A 6,875-nucleotide genomic window follows, 5' to 3' on the forward strand; every position below is an offset into this window, starting at 1 on the left:
GTTGATCGTGGCCACCTCAAAAGCGGTGAATATCACCATCAGTCCCTCGTGATGCTTCAGTGCAAAAATTGTGACTTTAAACTGAACGGCGCACCCTGGTGGCAACGCGGTTCATCATGAAAGATGAAGTGGCTTTTGAGGGGCTTGGAAAGTTTATAGAGGCTTTAAATTTGGCACACACCTCCAAATGGATGAAGGCATTGTTGTTATGTAACCATTTTCATTGAATAGCGCAAAATGGCTCCACAGCGCCCCCTACAATATTTCAAAACATCAGCCCCTGCTCTGTGTTTCATCTATGAGTCTGACACTTGGTAAGCTTGTGTAAGATATCAAGATGTACAAAAAAGTCTCTTGGAGCAATATCCCAAATCCAACAGGAAGTCAGCCATTTTAAAATTAATGTGTAATTTTGATGACATTTTCCCCCCTTTTCAGGCCTCATACTTTGACGAACTCCTCCAAGGGATTTCATCATATTGAAGCATTCTTCAGTGTGTAGAATCTAAAGACATTTGTGATGTTAAATTGCGAAGCTTTTTCCGTTCAGGGAAACGGGGTGGTCATGGCGGCACGTAGAGTTTCAATCACTCGCAAAAAGCAGTAATCTGCTGTCACTAAAAAACACAATGTCCAATCTCTCCCAAAGGTCGCAGGTGTGATGAGACTCGAGCTTGGAAATGTTTGTTATGCTATTTGTCAATAATGGTTAGAGCGCCACCTAGTGGCATGACTATAATCCTGGTTGAATAAGATGAAATGTTAGCTGGTGATTAAAAGCATGAAATCCATCAATGTGACATCACATCGGACGTGCCGGTTTGAGGTGTTGGCAGTGGCTCGACGTGCCGGGGGTGCGAGGGCCCTCATAACGCTGCTTGCAGCTTTAATTATTAGGGCCCGAGCACCGAGAGTGCGAAGGCCCTATTGTATCTGCTCCGTTTCTTATTATTATTATTATTATTATTATTATTATTATTATTATTATTATTATTCAGGCGAAACAAGGGCCTTTTTGAGGTCCTAAACATGCTCAAAAACTCATGAAATTTTGCACACATGCCAGGTCTGGTGAAAAATTTTGTATTTTAATGGTTTTACATATGAGCACTGGGAAATGGCTCTAGAGCGCCACCTATGCCTTGTTAAATGCAGCCCTACGACCACATCGTTTGAGCTACATGTATGAAATTTGGCACACATGTGTATCATGCCAAGACGAACAAAAAAGTCTGGGGCCCATTGACGCAAACCCAACAGGAAGTCCGCCATTTGGAAGAGAAGGTGACATTTTGGCTCTAATTTTGCCATTTCCATGCCTCGAACTTTTGCGAACTCCTCCTTGGGGTTTGATTTCATAACCTTCATATTTGGTCAGTGTCAACTACACCCTTGTGCCATGTTAAATTGCGGAGCTTTTGAGTTTTCACAATACTATGAGGCCGTGGCGCCATGGCGAATTTCGATGACTCGCCATGAAAATCTTATTGCCTCTCATTTTGTCATACATTTTCTGACCTTGACCAAAGTGAACACATATGATAAGGCTCCACCCCTGAACATATTTCAACTGCCATATTTGACACCAGGGACAGCGCCACCTAGTGGGAACAGGAAATGTCATGTTTTACACTTTGGGGTACAGTATAGTGATGGGTGACATCTGCAGCCTCAAATTTCTCCAGGAAAGCCTTAAGGAGTTGGTCTTGGGTTACAGTGAAAACTGTGAGTTTTCGCGAAAGGGTGTGACCCCAGCAGCATGGCGAACTTTGATGTCACGCCATGAAGAAACAAATTAGTATAACTCAATGAAATCCAGTCTGATCAGTACCAGACTTTACAGGCATGATGTCAGACCCGCCCTGAACAGATTGATGTGCCCATTGTCGGAAATACGGGCAGCGCCACCTAGTGGGAACAGGAAATGTCATGTCTTACACTTTGTTGTACTGATTTTCACAGGTTCATCGTGGCCACCTCAAAAGCGGTGAATAACACCATCAGTCCCACGTGATGCTTCAGTGCAAAAATTGTGACTTTAAACTGAACGGCGCACCCTGGTGGCAACGCTGTTCACCATGAAAGATGAAGTGGCTTTTGAGGGTCTTGGCAAGTGTATAGAGGCTTGAAATTTGGCACACACCTCCAATGTGACGAAGGCTTTGTTGTCATGTGATAATTTTCATTGAATATCCCAAAATGGCTCCACAGCGCCCCCTACAAAATTTCAAAACCACAGCCCCAGCTCTGTGTTTTATGTATGAATCTGAAACCTGGTAGGCTTATAGGAGATATCAAGATGTACAAAAAAGTCTCTTGGAGCAATATCCCAAATCCAACAGGAAGTCAGCCATTTTAAAATTAATGTGTAATTTTGGCGACATTTTCCCCTCTTTTCAGGCTTCATACTTTGACGAACTCCTCCAAGGGATTTCATCAGATTGGACCGATCTGAAGTTTGTGGAATCTAAAGACCTTTGTGATGTTAAATTGCGAAGCTTTTTACGTTCAGGGAAACGGGGTGGTCATGGCGGCACTTAGAGTTTCAATCACTCGCCAAAAAGCAGTAATCTGCTGTCACTCAAAAACACAATATCCAATCTCTCCCAAACGTCGCAGGTGTGATGAGACTCGAGCTCGGAAATGTTTGTTATGCCATTTGTCGGTAATAGTTAGAGCGCCACCTAGTGGGACGACTATAATCATGGTTCAATGAGATGAAATGTTAGCTGGTGGTTAAATGCATGAATTCCATCAATGTGACATCACATCGGACGTGCTGGTTTTAGGTGTTGGGCGTGGCTCGACACGCCAGGGTGCGAGGGCCCTCATAACGCTGCTTGCAGCTTTAATTATTATTATTATTATTATTATTATTCAGGCAAAACAAGGGCCTTTTTGAGGGCCTAAACATGCTCAAAAACTCATGAAATTTTGCATACTTGCCAGGTCTGGTGAAAAATTTTGTATTTTAATGGTTTTACATATGAGCACTGGGAAATGGCTCTAGAGCGCCACCTATGCCTTGTTAAATGCAGCCCTACGACCACATCGTTTGAGCTACATGTATGAAATTTGGCACACATGTGTATCATGCCGAGTCGAACAAAAAAGTCTGTGGGCCCATTGATGCAAACCCAACAGGAAGTCCGCCATTTGGAAGAGAAGGTGACATTTTGGCTCTAATTTTGCCATTTCCATGCCTCGAACTTTTGCGAACTCCTCCTTGGGATTTGGTTGTATAAGCTTCATCTTTGGTCAGTGTCAACTACACACCTGGGCCATGTTAAATTGCGGAGCTTTTGAGTTTTCACAATACTATGAGGCCGTGGCGCCATGGCGAATTTCGATGACTCGCCATCAAAATCTTATTGCCTCTCATTTTGTCATACATTTTCTGACCTTGACCAAAGTGAACACATATGATAAGGCTCCACCCCTGAACATATTTCAACTGCCATATTTGACACCAGGGACAGCGCCACCTAGTGGGAACAGGAAATGTCATGTTTTACACTTTGGGGTACAGTATAGTGATGGGTGACACCTGCAGCCTCAAATTTCTCCAGGAAAGCCTTAAGGAGTTGGTCTTGGGTTACAGTGAAAACTGTGACTTTTCGCAAAAGGGTGTGACCCCAGCAGCATGGCGAACTTTAATGTCACGCCATGAAGAAACAAATTAGTATAACTCAATGAAATCCAGTCTGTTCAGTACCAGACTTTACAGGCATGATGTCAGACCCGCCCTGAACAGATTGATGTGCCCATTGTCGGGAATACGTACAGCGCCACCTAGTGGCAACAGGAAATGTCATGGCTTTAATTTTGTTATACTGATTTTCACAGGTTCATCGTGGCCACCTCAAAAGCGGTGAATATCAACATCAGTCCCTCGTGATGCTTCAGTGCAAAAATTGTGACTTTAAACTGAACGGCGCACCCTGGTGGCAACGCGGTCCACCATGAAAGATGAAGTGGCTTTTGAGGGGCTTGGAAAGTATATAGAGGCTTTAAATTTAGCACACCCCTCCAAATGGATGAAGGCTTTGTTGTCATGTGATCATTTTTATTGAATAGCGCGAAATGGCTCCACAGCGCCCCCTACAAAATTTCAAAACCACAGCCCCAGCTCTGTGTTTTATGTATGAGTCTGAAACCTGGTAAACTTATAGGAGATATCAAGATGTACAAAAAAGTCTCTTGGAGCAATATCTAAAATCCAACAGGAAGTCAGCCATTTTAAAATTAATGTGCAATTTTGGCGACATTTTCCCCTCTTTTCAGGCTTCATACTTTGACGAACTCCTCCAAGGGATTTCATCATATTGAACCATTCTCCAGTGTGTGGAATCTAAAGACCTTTGTGATGTTAAATTGCGAAGCTTTTTACGTTCAAGGAAACGGGGTGGTCATGGCGGCACGTGGAGTTTCAATCACTCGCCAAAAAGCAGTAATCTGCTGTCACTCAAAGACACAAAGTCCAATCTCTCCCAAAGGTCGCAGGCGTGATGAGACTCGAGCTCGGAAATGTTTGTTATGCCCTTTGTCTATAATGGTTAGAGCGCCACCTAGTGGGACGACTATACTCATGGTTGAACCAAATGAAATGTTAACTGGTGGTTAAATGCATGAATTCCATCAATGTGACATCAGATCGGATGTGCTGGTTTCAGGTGTTGGGCATGGCTCGACACGCCGGGTGTGCGAGGGCCCTCATAACGCTGCTTGCAGCTTTAATTATTATTATTATTATTATTATTATTATTATTATTATTCAGGCGAAACAAGGGCCTTTTTGAGGGCCTAAACATGCTCAAAAACTCATGAAATTTTGCACACATGCCAGGTCTGGTGAAAAATTTTGTATTTTAATGGTTTTACATATGAGCACTGGGAAATGGCTCTAGAGCGCCACCTATGCCTTGTTAAATGCAGCCCTACGACCACATCGTTTGAGCTACATGTATGAAATTTGGCACACATGTGTATCATGCCAAGACGAACAAAAAAGTCTGTGGGCCCATTGACGCAAACCCAACAGGAAGTCCGCCATTTGGAAGAGAAGGTGACATTTTGGCTCTAATTTTGCCATTTCCATGCCTCGAACTTTTGCGAACTCCTCCTTGGGGTTTGATTTCATAACCTTCATATTTGGTCAGTGTCAACTACACCCTTGTGCCATGTTAAATTGCGGAGCTTTTGAGTTTTCACAATACTATGAGGCCATGGCGCCATGGCGAATTTCGATGACTCGCCATCAAAATCTTATTGCCTCTCATTTTGTCATACATTTTTTGACCTTGACCAAAGTGAACACATATGATAAGGCTCCACCCCTGAACATATTTCAACTGCCATATTTGACCTCAAGGACAGCGCCACCTAGTGGGAACAGGAAATGTTATGTTTTACACTTTGGGGTACAGTATAGTGATGGGTGACATCTGCAGCCTCAAATTTCTCCAGAAAAGCCTTAAGGAGTTGGTCTTGGGTTACAGTGAAAACTGTGAGTTTTCGCGAAAGGGTGTGACCCCAGCAGCATGGCGAACTTTGATGTCACGCCATGAAGAAACAAATTAGTATAACTCAATGAAATCCAGTCTGATCAGTACCAGACTTTACAGGCATGATGTCAGACCCGCCCTGAACAGATTGATGTGCCCATTGTCGGAAATACGGACAGCGCCACCTAGTGGCAACAGGAAATGTCATGGCTTTAATTTTGTTGTACTGATTTTCACAGGTTCATCGTGGCCACCTCAAAAGCGGTGAATATCACCATCAGTCCTTGATGATGCTTTAGTGCAAAAATTGTGACTTTAAACTGAACGGTGCACCCTGGTGGCAACGCTGTTCACCGTGAAAAATGAAGTGGCTTTTGAGGGGCTTGGAAAGTTTATAGAGGCTTGAAATTTGGCACACACCTCCAAATGGTTGAACGCTTTGTTGTCATGTAACCATTTTCCTTGAATAGCGCAAAATGGCTCCACAGCGCCCCCTACAATATTTCAAAACATCAGCCCCTGCTCTGTGTTTTATCTATGAGTCTGACACTTGGTAAGCTTGTGTAAGATATCAAGATGTACAAAAAAGTCTCTTGGAGCAATATCCCAAATCCAACAGGAAGTCAGCCATTTTAAAATTAATGTGTAATTTTGATGACATTTTCCCCCCTTTTCAGGCCTCATACTTTGACGAACTCCTCCAAGGGATTTCATCATTTTGAACCATTCTTCAGTGTGTAGAATCTAAAGACCTTTGTGATGTTAAATTGCGAAGCTTTTTCCGTTCAGGGAAACGGGGTGGTCATGGCGGCACGTAGAGTTTCAATCACTCGCAAAAAGCAGTAATCTGCTGTCACTAAAAAACACAATGTCCAATCTCTCCCAAAGGTCGCAGGTGTGATGAGACTCGAGCTTGGAAATGTTTGTTATGCTATTTGTCAATAATGGTTAGAGCGCCACCTAGTGGCATGACTATAATCCTGGTTGAATAAGATGAAATGTTAGCTGGTGATTAAAAGCATGAAATCCATCAATGTGACATCACATCGGACGTGCCGGTTTGAGGTGTTGGCAGTGGCTCGACGTGCCGGGGGTGCGAGGGCCCTCATAACGCTGCTTGCAGCTTTAATTATTATTATTATTATTATTCAGGCAAAACAAGGGCCTTTTTGAGGTCCTAAACATGCTCAAAAACTCATGAAATTTTGCACACATGCCAGGTCTGGTGAAAAATTTTGTATTTTAATGGTTTTACTTATGAGCACTGGGAAATGGCTCTAGAGCGCCACCTATGCCTTGTTAAATGCAGCCCTACGACCACATCGTTTGAGCTACATGTATGAAATTTGGCACACATGTGTATCATGCCAA

This window comes from Mchenga conophoros, linkage group LG16, assembly GCF_057382185.1.
Source record: "Mchenga conophoros isolate Kocher_MC1m ecotype Shallow Benthic linkage group LG16, M_conophoros_male_GT1.1, whole genome shotgun sequence".
NCBI classification, from domain to species: Eukaryota; Metazoa; Chordata; class Actinopteri; order Cichliformes; family Cichlidae; genus Mchenga; species Mchenga conophoros.